This window comes from Schistocerca piceifrons, chromosome 10 (genome assembly GCF_021461385.2).
Source record: "Schistocerca piceifrons isolate TAMUIC-IGC-003096 chromosome 10, iqSchPice1.1, whole genome shotgun sequence".
Classification (NCBI taxonomy): Eukaryota; Metazoa; Arthropoda; class Insecta; order Orthoptera; family Acrididae; genus Schistocerca; species Schistocerca piceifrons.
In genome coordinates this window covers 110,461,337-110,474,261 of record NC_060147.1, presented here as the reverse complement: position 1 = coordinate 110,474,261, position 12,925 = coordinate 110,461,337, and positions in this window count along the sequence as shown.

Sequence of the window (12,925 nt, the reverse complement as noted above, 5' to 3'; positions counted from 1 at the left end):
TCAACCCGATATCGACCTTTTCCACAATTGGTGAACGATCCATTTTAACACGGGTATTTAATCACGAGGCAAATACCGTCCGCACTGGCGGAATGTTACGTGATACCACGTACGTATACGTTTGTGACTATTACAGCGCCATCTATCACAAAGCGAAGAAAGTGGTCCACCTAAAACATTCATATTTCTTTACGTACTACACGAATAAGCAACAAAAATGGGGGTTCCTATTTAAAAAAACGCAGTTGATATCCGTTTGAACTATGGCAGCGCCATCTAGCGGGCCAACCATAGCGCCATCTGGTTTCCGCCTTCAAGATAGACAAGTTTCGATCTTTGCAGTTTTTTCGTTATGAAACTTCACAGTTGAAAGGGTACATGATTGTATTTCATTGATTACAAACCTGAGTCAAATTTACAAAGAACTGGGAAGTGTGAACTGATTTATTAATATGACGTTGCACCCTTCCCGACCCAGCCACCCAGTCTGGTTGTAACTGGTGATATAAATCCGTTGAATCCTCTTCAGAGGCCAGCTGGCCTATAGGAGTAACTCAACATCATGCGGGCAGATCATAGAGACATGTAGCATGTGTGAATCGGCATGATCCTATTAAAAAATGACACCTTGACACTATCACACGAGAAATGGGAGATGAGGATGCAGTATGCATGTGAAGTAGAGTAGTGCCATCACTGTTCCCTGAATCAGTACCAGCCATGACGTCATAATAGGCTAACTGAAGACTCCCTGCACCATGACACCAGGAGTAGCCGGCCGCAGTGGCCGAGCGGCTCTAGGCGCTACAGTCTGGAACCGCGCGACCGCTACGGTGGCTGGTTCGAATCCTGCCTCGGGCATGGATGTGTGTGGTGTCCTTAGGTCAGTTAGGTTTAAATAGTTCTAAGTTCTAGGGCACTGATGACCTCAGAAGTTAAGTCCCATAGTGCTCAGTCATTTGAACCATTTTGAACACCAGGAGTAAGATCACTTGCGACTTGAAAAATTTGGAGATTGGTATCTCGCCCTATATTGGCACCATACTAGGAGACGATAGTCATCCAGAAGCTGAAGCACAATTGACTGTTGACACTATTCATCAGCAGTCCACAATTCCCGGCCACAGCATCACTTTTTGTTATAGTGTTATGGTGCTAATGGCAGTAATCCCTCAGTCCAGGTGCTGCTTATCATGGTACAGGCTACCAGAATATTGCATGGAGTCCATTACTTGCTTTTGGACAGCAGGTACCTGCGTGAAGACATTCGATGTGCTTGGTGCACAATATGGGGATTATTCCTTTTGTGGCCTGACGTGGTCGACAAGAAGCTTGATGATGAGTACCCATGCCCTCACATTGACATGGACTCCATCAGAATTCCCCACAAATCTGGATGTTGCACAGTTCGACCAAATGCCCAAATGGAGACCTACAATAAGACCCCTTTCAGACTCTGTCAACCGCTGATAACCCTGTCTTACGTGAGTCCAGGCCTATCTGTGTCCTTCGCAGTGGTCACTTGACATCTGGCACTCTTTAAGCCTCCTTTTGTACTCTATCAGGCATGGTTACAACACTAAAAAATAATAGGAAGTGTGTGAAATAAGTAGTGAGACTGATTTTTTTATCTACCAAACTTTTTACTCTTTCTAACAACAGTATTGTACTCTTCAAAGTAGTTTCCTTCGGCAGCTATACACCGGTGGGGTCGCTGTTCTCAGTGTTGACAGCAGTACTGAAAAGCGTCTGGTACGCTCTTTTTTGTGGACTGGCAAGACAGCCAATCCACTAGGACGGGAGGCCGAAGGGCACGCGTTTAGCTCACGCAGGCTGGCGTGAGGTCTGGAACAGGTCAAGGTCTTATAGTAGTAAATAATGTACGAAGCTGTTGGAATATTTAACTTTAATCCATAATTGGTGAACATCGGTCTGACGGTACATGCATCACAAGATAAATAGCAATTGATAATGGCGCCTTGCTAGGTCGTAGCAAATGACGTAGCTGAAGGCTATGCTAACTATCGTCTCGGCAAATGAGAGCGTAATTTGTCAGTGAACCATCGCTAGCAAAGTCGGCTGTACAACTGGGGCGAGTGCTAGGAAGTCTCTCTAGACCTGCCGTGTGGCGGCGCTCGGTCTGCAATCACTGATAGTGGCGACACGCGGGTCCGACGTATACTACCGGACGATTTAAAGGCTACCACCTAGCAAGTGTGGTGTCTGGCGGTGACACCACACTCTTTAATATGTCTGTCACATTCTTCTGAATATTCTCCCAAAATGACGTCCTTTCCAGACATTTTTCAGTCTCGGAAAAAGAAAAAAAGTCACAAGGACTCAGATCAGGTGAGTAGGCTGTGGAATCACAGGAGTGCCTTTTGAGGTAAAACATTCCGTGATGGTAGTGGCTGTGTGACATGGTGTGTTGTCATGATGTGACATCCTCTTATCTACAATGTCCGGTCTAGTCGGTACACCCTTCTCCTGAGCCATTCACGGAAGTCATAGGTAACAGGTCACCCATCATCTTATTGTTAAACGTCGATCTAATTTCACAAGATCACGCATATGTTCGACGTTTTCATCGGTTTTTGAAGTTTAAGATCTCCCTGAGGAGGTTCATATTCATAGTGTTCTAGGCCTTCCAAAACTAATTTGTGCCAGCCAAAAACTTGTGCTCTTTAGAAGGAATATTACCCATAGGCCTGCAGCAACTTTTCAAAGGTCACACTCACAGATCCTCTAAGCTAAACACAAAACTTGATCACACAACGTGGCTAGAAATTCCGCTGTTCCGTTTTTGTAACACACACCAAAGACACGCCTTTACTGACAGCGCTCCCAAAATTCTCGTGATGGCTGTACGGAGTTGAAACTCAGACTGAGCATATAGGAAGGGATGAACACACTGGTCTACACAAGCAGAACAACACAGCGTTCCCAGGTTGCTCGCAGCATTGTGAATCTTACTACTTTTCTTGCGCACCTCATAACTCTACTGCAGTCTTCAAGTGGCCGTCCTACATGTAGCTGGGAACTGTAGCTCTAATCATAATATACCTACCGATAGCGTGTACGTGCCTTAAAAATAAAGTCACACTGTCATCCAACCACATCTTTTACACTACTGGCCATTAAAATTGCTACACCAAGAAGAAATGCAGATGATAAACGGCTATTCATTGGACAAATATATTATACTAGAACTAACATGTGATTACATTTTCACGCAATTAGGGTGTAAAGATCCTGAGAAATCAGTACCCGGAACAACCACCTCTGGCTGTAATAACGGCCTTGATACGCCTAGGCATCGAGTCAAAACAGAGCTTGGATGGTGTGAACAGGTACAGCTGCCCATGCAGCTTCAACACGATACCGCAGTACATCAAGAGTAGTGACTGGCGTATTGTGACGAGCCAGTTGCTCGCCCACCATTGACCAGACGTTTTCAGTTGGTGAGAGAACTGGAGAATGTGCTGGCCAGGGCAGCAGAAGAACATTTTCTGGTCCAGAAAGACCCGTGCAGGACCTGCAACATGCGGTCGTGCATTATCCTGCTGAAATGTAGGGTTTCGCACGGATAGAATGAAGAGTAGAGCCACGGGTCGTAACACATCTGAAATGTAACGTTCACTGTTCAACGTGCCGTCAATGCGAACAAGAAGTGACCGTGACGTGTAACCAATGGCACCCCATACCATCACGCCGGGTGGTACGCCAGTACGGCGATGACGAATACACGCTTCCAATGTCGACAAACACGGATGCGACCATCATGATGCTGTAAACAGAACCTGGATTAATCCGAAAAAATGACGTTTTGCCATTCGTGCACCCAGGTTCGTCGTCGACGTCGAGTACACCACCGCACTATGTCTGTGATGCAGAGTCAAGGGTAACCGCAGCCTCGGTCTCCGAGTTGATAGTCCATGCTGCTGCTAACGTCGTCGTCGAACTGTTCGTGCAGATGGTTGTCGTCTTGCAAACGTCCCCATATGTTTACTCAGGGATCGAGACGTGCCTGCACGATCCGTTACAGCCATGCGGATAAGATGCCTGTCATCTCGACTGCTAGTGACACGAGGCCGTTGGGAACCAGCGCGGCGTTCCGTATTACCCTCCTGAACTCGCCGATTCCATGTTCTGCTAACAGTCATTGGATCTCGACCAACGCGAGCATCAGTGTCGCGATACGATAAACCGCAATCGCGATAGGCTCCAATCCGACCTTTATCAAAGTCGGAAACGTGATGGTACGCATTTCTCCTCCTTACACGAGGCATCACATCAACGTTCCACCAGGCAACGCCGGTCAACAGCTGTTTGTGTATGAGAAATCGCTTGGAAACCTTCCTCATGTCAGCACGTTGTAGGTGTCGCCACCGGCGCCAACCTTGTGTGAATACTCTGAAAAGCTAATCATTTGCATATCACAGCTTCTTCTTCCTGGCGGTTAAATTTCGCGTCTGTAGCACGTCATCTTCGTGGTGTAGCAGTTTTAATGGCCAGTAGTGTGTTAACAGTTAGCTTGTAATCAGTGTGAACAACTTCATCGTGTGGTGTTTCTTAACTAAACGCACCATAATGGCATCCCGTGTAACAGTTATTTGCATAAAAAGCTTCCTCCCACTTCATTACGTAAGACATAGACACCTAAGTTAACCGAACTTAATTACTACTGCGCTCGGGCATGGATGTGTGTGATGTCCTTAGGTTAGTTAGGTTTAAGTAGTTCTAAGTTCTAGGGGACTGATGACCATAGATGTTAAGTCCCATAGTGCTCAGAGCCATTTGAACCATTTTTTTACTACTGCGCTTTCAGAATCCGACGGCGCTGCTTCTGCTCTGTCACAGGTCGTAACACTGCGAGAGCATCTCCATTCGACGGGTAGGAAGAAATGAAATGATCATGTGGCATTGTTGGCGGGGAGGCCCTGCCCAGTGAAGTTCAGCCGCCAGGTTCCAAGTCTTATTTCAGGCAACGCCACACTGGTTGACTTGCTCGTCGGTGATGACGATGAGGCAAACACAGCAGCCAGTACACCGGCAGAGCAAATTTCCCACACGGTCGGAAATCGAATCCGGGCCCGGTGCATGGTAGACGAGTACATTACCACTCAGCTGATCAGGCGGAAGAATTCCTACGTGGCGGCTCACGAAGTCAGTTCCATGATGGATCGGCTTAATTAATGCAAATATCGGTTGGGAAAGCGTGGCCAGTTATAATATACGCCCCTTATATCACCATCTTCGGGCTCGCCGTATAAATTGAGACTTTCCTGAAGGTTTAGTTCGAATGGGCGGATCTTGTTGGATGTAATAGTGTTTTGTCCCTATCGGGATGCTTGATATCGGTGAGTGACCTTGTCTCTCACCGTTGGGGTGCTGGATTGCAGTGAGTATCTGCGGCAAAGATACGCCTGTCACTATTCACTTAATGGACATTTTGCCGCACTGCAGTGGATGTGGCGGCCGTTGTGTGGAAACACTCATCGAAATCAGTCACCTTGATGGCAGGGTCCGAAGGCGGAGACCGAAGTCAAGCAATGCAGAGGGTAGGGGACTCACCAAAATCAACCTCGCAGGGAACAGGAAACTACATTACCGTACAAATAGCTTATCTGTCAGAAACATCAGTGTCTGTCATTATTTGTATTGTACAATCACACTGGCGACACTCGAGTAATATGTGAACATCAATATCAACCGTCTTAAAATCAAATGCGTCGGTTCTTAATTGCAAAAACAGACATACTACAGTGGCCGACTACAGGGGTGTGTACCAAGAATGTGAAACAATGGCTTGAGTAAACCGTACGTATTTTTTTCTCTTAGAATATATAATAATATAAAGTACTAATGATTCCCCATTTGAAAATATGAAATTGACTCCGACCAAGCAGGATAGGTGGTTAGGAGGTGGCCATTTCTAGCCCGGACATATGTCCGTTTCACTAATATTAACTTTTCACCTAGAACATTATTTTTGTAAGATGCGTCGTTTTCGAGGTGTCTGGTTGTGTCGCTTACCTAGACCACATTAACTAATGTTATATCTCAAGAAGCAACATGTGAAACGCATCGAGCAAATGTTGTTTAGCTTCCAGCAGGCATTCACCAGCGTAACTGCCATTCTTGTAACTGCTTAGCCGCGCGGGATTAGCCGAGCGGTCTGAGGCGCTGTGCGGCTGGTCCCGGCGGAGGTTCGAGTCCTCCCTCGGGCATGGGTGTACGTGTTTGTCCTTAGAATAATTTAGGTTAAGTAGTGTGTAAGCTTAGCAGTTAAGTCCCATAAGATTTCACACACATTTGAACATTTTTTCAACTTTGCTTGGAATAGAGTTACGAAGACCAGTACGCGTTTTTTTAAATAGCACAACAAATATTGGTAATCCACTTCCCGTCCTCAAGACTTGTTCGAGAACGTGTCACAGTGTACAATTCGCGTAAACATGATGTTATTAAAAACGCAACACAAAACTGCTGTAGGTAATTTCATGGGCATTTCTCTAGTATCTGGATGTCATGAACGCGTAAGCGGTTTTGTAGTGTTGGAAATTATACTGAAGAGACAGAGAAACTGGTACATATGCCTAATATCGTGTAGGTCCCCGACGAGCACGAGGAAGTGCTGCAACAGAACGTGGCGTGGACTCGACTAATGCCTGAAGTAGTGCCGGAAGGAATTGACGCCAATACAGTTAGTAAGAGTTCCCAAACAACAGTGGAATTTGTTGTGACTTGGCAAGACAGCCAAGCCACTAGGAGAGGAAGCCGAAAGGCACGCGTTTAAGCTCACGCAGGCTGGCGTCAGGTCTGGAGCAGGTGAAGTAATTATACTAGCAAAAGAGGGTACGTAGCTTCTGAAATACTTAACTTTAATCCATAATTGGTGAACATCGGTCTGACGGTACATGCATCACAAGATAAATAGCAAATGATAACGGCGCCTTGCTAGGTCGTAGCAAATGACGTAGCTGAAGGCTATGCTAACTATCGTCTCGGCAAATGAGAGCGTAATTTGTCAGTGAACCATCGCTAGCAAAGTCGGCTGTACAACTGGGGCGAGTGCTGGGAAGTCTCTCTAGACCTGCCGTGTGACGGCGCTCGGTCTGCAATCACTAATAGTGGCGACACGCGGGTCCGACGTATACTACCGGAACGTGGCCGATTTAAAGGCTACCACCTAGCAAGTGTGGTGTCCGGCGGTGACACCACAGAATTTCTATGGATGACAAAGCGCCCTGTCACCGGACCACAATTGTTCACGATTGCTTAGAAGAACGTTCTGGAGCATTGGAGCGAATGACTTGGCCACCCAGGTCGCCCGACATGAATCCCATCGAGAGGTCAGTTCGTGGACAAAATCCTGCACCGGCAACACTTCCGCAATTATGGACGGCTATAATGGCAGCACGGTTCAGAATTTCTGCACGGGATCTCCAAAGACTGAGGTCGTTGATGTTCCACTTGTCGCAGCCATCGTGGATTTCCCGTTGCCCAATAGTGCGTATTATGCCGGTTTACGTTACCGCTGTTGGTGAATGACGCTCCGTCGCTAAATAGAACGCGTTCAAATAATCTGTCATTGTCCCGTAATTTCTCTTGTGGCCAGTGGCAGAACTGTACACAACGCTCAAAGTCGTCGCCATGCAATTCCTGGTGCATAGAAATATGGTAAGGGTGCAATCGATGTTGATGTAGCATTCTCAACACCTACGTTTTTGAGATTCCCGATTATCGCACAATTTGTCTGGTACTGATGTGCGGGTTAGCCGCGACAGCAGCTAAAACACCTACTTGGGCATCATCATTTGTTGCAGGTCGTGGTTGACGTTTCATATGTGGCTGAGCACTTCCTGTTTCCTTAAATGACGTAACTATCCTGCGAATGGTCTGGACCCCTGGATGATGTCGTCCAGGATACCGAGCAGCATACATAGCCCTCGCCCATTGGGCATTTTGATCACAATAGCCATATATCAGCACGATATCGACCTTTTCCGCAATTGGTAAATGGTCCATTTTAATACGGGTAATGTATCACGAAGCAAATACCGTCCGCACTGGCGGAATGTTACGTGATACCACATACTTATACGTTTATGGCTATTATCGCGCCATCTATCACAAAGCGAAAAAAAGTGGTCCAACTAAAACATTCATATTTCTTTACGCACTACACGAATATGTAATAAAAATTAGGGTTCCTATTAAAAAAAAAAAAAAAAACGCAGTTGATATCCGTTTGGCCTATGGCAGCGCCATCTAGCGGGCCAATAATAGCGCCATCTGGTTTCCCCCTTCAAGCCAGACGAGTTTCGTTCTTTGTAGTTTTTTTGTTTGATGCTTCTTTTGTCAGATATTTCGCCCGGTCACTATCAATGGACCACCCTGTATAATAAATAAAATCCCAAGACTCGTATAATATATTCCTCTGTTCCTCAATCTTTACAGCTGATAACACAGGACCGAGCGAGGTGGCGCAGTGGTTAGCACACTGGACTCGCATTCGGGAGGACGACGGTTCAATACCGTCTCCAGCCATCCTGATTTAGGTATTCCGTGATTTCCCTAAATTGTTTCAGGCAAATGCCGGGATGGTTCCTTTGAAAGGGCACGGCCGATTTCCTTCCCAATCCTTCCCCAACCCGAGCTTTCGCTCCGTCTCTAATGACCTCGTTGTCGACGGGACGTTAAACACTAACCACCACCACCACCACCACCATAACACAGGAGGCTGTCTGAAGAGTGTAGCTGGCTGGAGCCGCCCTGCTGGAGTCGTGTAGCAGATGTTCCAGCACGTCGCTTCCAGGGCGGCGCCCCGCCGTCTCGCGTTCCCACAGCGGAGAGCCGGCCTTCTCCAGCCTCCGGCCTCCAGCCTCCAGCACTTCCAGTCTCCTTTCTCCAGGTCTGGTTTCTCCGACGCTCCGCTTTCGCCGCCCTTGGGCCGCGCGATCTCGCTGCGCTGATGACACGACAGCTGCAAGTCTCTCTCTCTCTCTCACTCTCTCTCTCTCTCTCTCTCTCTCTCTCGCTCTCTCTCCCTCCCTCCCTCCCCCTCATGACTCACGCGTCCCAGCGTCTCCTCAACCTGGCTGCAAGCACGAGATTGTTCTGCAGTGTGCCGGCAAACGCCACACTGATCTAACGCTTCTGCTGCACGGTGGAGCTTTCCACGGGGTTCCGTTCTCAGTCCACAGCTTTTCAGCGCAAGACAACCTGACCTCACACATACTTTCCCTGTAATCAACTTTCTAATGAAACCTTTTCGTTGGACGTAATTTTACTATCGTCCGTCTCCAATTAAACTGAATAAACTTGCACAGCAACCCCGGGTCGTGTGCTGCTTTACCATTAATTTTACATGTTTCAGCCGACTAACGTGAGCGTCTTCAGAACTTTGGAAATACAATGTAGTACACAACTATACAATGAAATACATTCACAGCTTCAACTTACAGCACGGTTACCTACATTACTTAGCCGAGGGCCACACGTTACAAATATCGGGCTGTGTATAGGGTCGCCATCATACTTAAAATGGATTAAGTTGATTGTGTATATTCTAATACTAAATAGCAAGACGTCAGTATCATTTCTCGTTGATCGAGTCAAACCCTACCAATATGCGCTTTGGTTGAAACTTTAGGATGCCTAATGTAAAGCAACATAATGCAAGAAACACTAATATCATTGAACTATGACAAATAGCCGCAGTGTTTCCGCGTTCATATGTACAAGCACATAAAACCATATCTGTTTATTAAAATAATTTTGAAAAGATGTATCAAAATTGCATAAAATGAAAATTATGATAGCCGATTTCGTAGACGTTACTACACGTAAATTTACGCCTACATCCGCATACATATTATGGAAGCCATTATAAGGCGCGTGGCCAAGGGTACCCTGTACCCGAGCTAATCATTTATTTTCCGACGCCACATACGACTACAAAATATATCATCACAAGAAACGTATTTGTCGATGTTATGGCGTTGATTTACGATCACGTAAATGCAGCAGCAATGTCACCATAATACAGACAGAAATCGATTAGATGCGGCCGTCCTCAGACCACAAGCGTCTGTACTACGAGGAAAATCGGCCGGCCGGGGTGGCCGAGCGGTTATAGGCGCTACAGTCTGGAACCGCGCGACCGCTACGGTCGCAGGTTCGAATCCTGCCTCGGGCATGGATGTGTGTGATGTCCTTACGTTAGTTCGGTTTAAGTTGTTCTAAGTTCTAGGGAGCTGATGACCTCAGCAGTTAAGTCCCGTAGTGCTCAGAGCCGTGTGAACCATCTGAGGAACATCGGCGAGTCCATACGTCACGGCAGGGGCATCAGGAGCAGAGTCTGTCTTTGTGTTGCAGCCTCCAGATTTTCCAAACGGAAATACACTGCACCGCTTTGTGAATGGTCGAAGTCTGACACAGCTCGCTCGTCCCGTCAAGATATGCCTTGTAGTTTACATCCACAGATGCACTGTGCTAGCTGACAGGTAAGTGACTGCAGATCGGATAACGTTCGTTTCGCAGCTCTTCCTGCATTCCTGGCATCTTTTTGATGTCACGCAAAATATCGGCGACCGCAGAGATTGCTACCGACTTTCGTTAGTGTTCGGTATAGGGCTCTCACAAGACTTCATGCATGATGCGTATCGGAAATTTAGAAACATACGTCATTATAATTGTTGTTGCACTTGCCCATCACCTTGGTCTAGGTGTAGCCTCTTTGTTTAGTAATCAAAACATTCTCGGTCCCGTGTTCGAAGCCCATAACCACTTCAGTTTTACGCTTATCCATTACGAATACTTTAGAACCGCGACTGTATATTGAATGTTAATAAGTTACACAGAACTGCAACCAGTCACTTTTTTGAATAATTATGTTTTATTCCATGAACCGGTTTTCGAACCTTTTCAGGTTCATCTTCAAATGGTTTTAGGAAGTTATATCATTATTGTTAGTATAATTCTGGGTGCCTGATTGCGACAGTATAGGCGGTTTTTTTTCGGTTAGTGTCCACCTGTCTGACTCCATTTTGATGTCCAGTTGTTATATCACTACACACACTTCCAAACAAACTATATTAATTTACACTCTGACAGCGAGACTTTTACAGCATCCAGCATGCGCTTTACAGCTGTTGCTTGTAACAAAGATCTTGACAGAAAGATATGGCATAGGTCTACTTTGCACAGAGATGTAATTTGTTCTTCTTTACAAGTGTTAAAGTCGTTATAAGGGCAAATATTTTAATCCGACTGGCGATAACATGAGAGTACAAAATAAAATAAATAAATAAATTACTACATGTTAATGCCGATCACGTTATTAAAAAAAACTATAAACTGCCTGTATTATACGTAATATACCAATAACAATATCAGATCACCTGAAATTTGTTCTTGTAGTAGTTTATTTATTTATTTTATTTTTTACCCTAATGTTATCGCTAGTCTGATTAAAATATTTGCCCTTATATCGACTTTAATACATGTAAATAAAAAAAATTACATCTCTGTGCAAAGTGGACCTACGCCATATCTTTCTGTCAAGATCTTTGTTACAAGCAACAGTTGTAAAGCGCACGCTGGATGCTGGACGCTGGAAAAGTTTCGCTGTGAGAGTGTAAATTAATATAGTTTGTGTGGAAGTGTGTGTAGTGATATCACAGCTGGACATCAAAATGGAGGCAGACAGATGGACACTAACCGAAAAAAGCCGCCTATACTGTCGCAATCCAGCACGCAGCATTATTGGGTTAGATAGAGCAGCAATCAGTCGTAGAATTAAGTTCCTTTAATATGACATTTATAGTCACAACGCATATCAGATTTCGACCTGTGTCAGGTCATTATCAATGCAGCCCGGAATTGTAGCAGTTGTTCGTGCTCAAGTGAATGCTTACACAGTTCAACCCCATGGAGGGCAACCTGACCCAGCATTATGCTGGCAATAATGATGTAACTCCCTGAAACCATCTGAAGATGAATCTGAAAAGGTTCGAAAACCGGTTCATGGAATAACACATAATTATTCACAAAAGTGACTGGTTGCAGTTCTGTATAACTTATTTACACTTAAATTTTGATTAATAATCAGCATTGGCAGCCGAAGACTTCCCGCATAAGAAGTCATCCTCATTCTGCCAACAGCCTCGTCAAAGATGGCGGAGCAGCAGGCAGAGGTTCAGGGCACTCTCTTGTCTTAGGGGTGGGAAATTGCCCCTAAAGGCGGAAGAATCAGCAATGATCAACGACACGAGGATGCAGAAGGCAATGGAAACCACTGCATTAAAGACACGTAACGTGTATCCACAGTACATGTGGCCTCTAATTGAAGAAGTGTCATGATGATCTCTCCATTGGCAAAAGATTCCGGAATACTCCCCCATTCTGATCTCTGGAAGGGGACTACCAAGGGAGAGGTGACCATGAAAAAGTAAATAACGATATTGAAATGGTAATACAGTATATAAAGGGAGATGAAAATCTAATAGTCATGGGGGACTGGAATGCAGCTGTAACGGAAGGAGTAGAAGAGATGGTTAAAGGAGAATTTGGGCTTGGGATAACAAATGAGGGAGAAGAAAGACTAATTGAGTTCTGTAATAAATTGAAGCTAGTAATAGCCAATACTCTGTTCAAGAATCACTACAGGAGGAGGTATACTTAGATTACATCATGATCAGACAGAGATTCCGAAATCAGATACTGGATTGTAAGGCGTACCCAGGAGCAGATATAGACTCAGATCACAATATAGTAGTGATGAAGAGTAGGCTGAAGCAAAAGTCAGCTTAGTCAGCAAGAATCAATACGCGGAGAAGTGGGATACAGAAGTACTAAGGACAGGCAAGACACGCTTGAAGTTCTCTAAGGCTATAGATACAGCAATAAGGAATAGTTC